The sequence below is a fragment of the Hakea prostrata genome, chromosome 9 (assembly GCF_041222555.1).
Source record: "Hakea prostrata isolate BN-2017 chromosome 9, UWA_Hpros_2, whole genome shotgun sequence".
Lineage (NCBI taxonomy): Eukaryota > Viridiplantae > Streptophyta > Magnoliopsida > Proteales > Proteaceae > Hakea > Hakea prostrata.
In genome coordinates this window covers 33,164,939-33,167,585 of record NC_142608.1, presented here as the reverse complement: position 1 = coordinate 33,167,585, position 2,647 = coordinate 33,164,939, and the positions used below count along the sequence as shown (strand labels likewise).

The 2,647-nt window shown below is 36.9% G+C and overlaps 1 non-coding gene across 1 annotated transcript; it reads left to right on the top strand.

Moving 5' to 3' along the window:
• Positions 1-513: 513 nt before the first annotated feature.
• Positions 514-620, top strand: LOC149005138 (small nucleolar RNA R71). Its single transcript, XR_016170008.1, has one exon. It is a non-coding gene; the product is annotated as a small nucleolar RNA R71 (small nucleolar RNA).
• Positions 621-2,647: the final 2,027 nt, after the last annotated feature.

Below are 2,647 nucleotides of genomic sequence, written 5' to 3'. Positions count from 1 at the left end.
TTCAACACATCATACTACTTACCTAGTATGGAGAGATGTCTTCAAACCAGGTCCAACTAAGCTTTAGGTCCATCAATCAAGTTCTTTTTCACAAATAAATAGTTCAACACCAAATCAAATAAGCTTTCCATAAGGAAACACCATCATCAATATCCATGGGTTTTGGGTCAAACACCATATCTTCTACTGAGATGGCCCACAAAGACATCTTCCTCATTTTGGGACATTGGATCAACTCTAAGGGAAAGGTCTGACATGGCTTCCTAAGATTTTAAAAGATAGTAAAACTGAAATCACGGTCAAACTTCAAAGTCAACATTAAACAAACCCTACTTCACCCAAAACAGATCGGGTTTCCGGGCTAGATTTGGGCTGGGTGTCACAAAAAGAAATTCCCAAGTATTGGAATAATCAGTGAAAGATGTAAATCCTGTGGGGCACATAGATTCCAAGAGTTGCTTTGTTTGATAATTGATACTCTCATAAATTATTTGGCATAAATGCCATAATTCTATACCATGGTGAGGGCATTCTTGGAGAAGGCTTTGGAACCTCTCCATTACCTTAGCAAAGGACTCATTGGGTTTCTGACGAAATTGAAGAATATCATTTCTTATTTTATTCGTCTTAGAGAAAGGAAAGAATTTTTTCAAGAAGAGGACAATAAATTGTTCCCATGTAGTAATGCTATCCCTAGGTAAGCTATAAAACCACTTTTTGACTTGATCCTTTAATGCAAATGTAATGAAACGTAGTCTTACGGCATCATCAGTGAGTTGTTGTAACTTCATAATTAAGGACACAAACCTCCTCAAACTCCCTAAGGAACAAATATGCATCTTGATCAGGTAACCCATGAAATTGGGGTAACATAGACAAATAATGAGATTTAAGCTCAAAATTATTACCCCTCACATCAGGTAAACATATATAGGAGGGTTGTGCAGATTTGGTTGGATAAAATCTATCTTTAAAACTCTTAGGTGGAGGAGGTTGAGGTAGGTCTTCCATGGTCAAGGTAAACACTCGGACAATTCTATTTGTGGAATCACGAATCCAGATACACATGCACTAACCACCTAATGCAGTTAAAGGCTCTTATGAAAGAATGAGTTTTTTTTTTTAATTTTTTTATTTTATATATATATATAACTGCATTAGGCGTGGTGTATGATTAGAACAACTCCTGGTATCAGAGCCATGAAGGCGTGGTGTATGATTAGAACAACTCCGGTGTAACCCAAGCTTTCTTCGTGTAAGTCCGGTTACCCTCACCAATGCTCCGGTTACCCTTCTCCTTGTAACCTTATCTTTTCATCAATGCATTCTCATTTTCATCTATGCATGAAAGGGATGGCTCTGCCGACCTTTCTTTTATTTTTCTTGCATCATTTGCATATGGTCGAATTATCGCCTAAATTTCTTTCTGTTACGCATTTCATTTCATTATTGCTTTAAATTCTTTATATTTCTTATGGTCGGTTATACCGCCTAAGATTTTCTTTTCAATTCTGTTATGCATTTCCTGCTTATCATTTCTTTCATTTCTTTACCTTTTGTCCTATAATTTTCCTTCCGCATATTTTTCTTTATGCCAAATATTGTTCATAGTTTGTTCCTTTCTTTTTAGTTTGGTATATTGATGGCTGGATTTTCCGCCTATTAGCTTACTGTTTTGTTTATATGCTTTTGAAATTCATACTTTTATTTTCTTTCTTTTAAATTCCCTCCTAATCGTTTGGCTAGGGTATCCGAGAAGTAAAAAAGACCGTCATGGTATGATTCCTAGAGGTGAGGCAGACGGTGTGTAAGTCCTCTTTTGTGCTAGGTCTTAGTGACGGGTGAAGACTTCTCTAAGTGGACCCCTTTCTTTTAGGTCGGAAAGAGAGAGTTTGAAAATATGAGTGTGATTTCCCGAAGCATGTCTTCAACAACTGTGAGCCAGCAGGAGACCAATTTGGCTACTAATATCCTTAACCAAAAGGAATTGAACAATGATTTTGACGAATCCTTGGTAGAATGGAGGATGCCCAAAGACCCCAACAAAGAAATTCACCAACATTTAATCTTTGATCTTAGAGAAACCATCAAGGCCATAGAACAAACAGTTCCTGTCTCTTCTGAATTAGAAGTTCTCCCCAGGAATTCATCATTAATGACGATTTTGTCCGATCGACCTTTTTCGATCGATAAAGTTTTGCTCCGGCAAGACTTTGACAGCCCTGACAATGCCCTTAGGAAAGATTGGTTTAACGGTAAATTTAATCTTTCTGAAAAAATCCAAATACGTGATGCTTGGTATCATGACATGGAACAATACACAATTAACATGAGATTTTTTGTCTGGTTTGCCTCCTACGCTGAGGAAAATCACATAGATTATCCATGGACCAATGGAACAATAAATCAAACTATTAACCCATTCAGAAAATGGCTTGTCAACAGAACCAAGGAAACAATAACCTCTGTCCATCCTCCAATGGACCAAATCAAGTTAAACATTGAAGGTGAAGATGTTTTAGCTGCCCCTTTTAAATACAAAGAAGGTCTTAAAGGTGGGAGTCTTAAAACTGTTGAACAATTAAACTTTGCCAACTCTAATCTTCAAACAATAGGTGAACAATTAACTAGAGTCGAAAATCTTGTC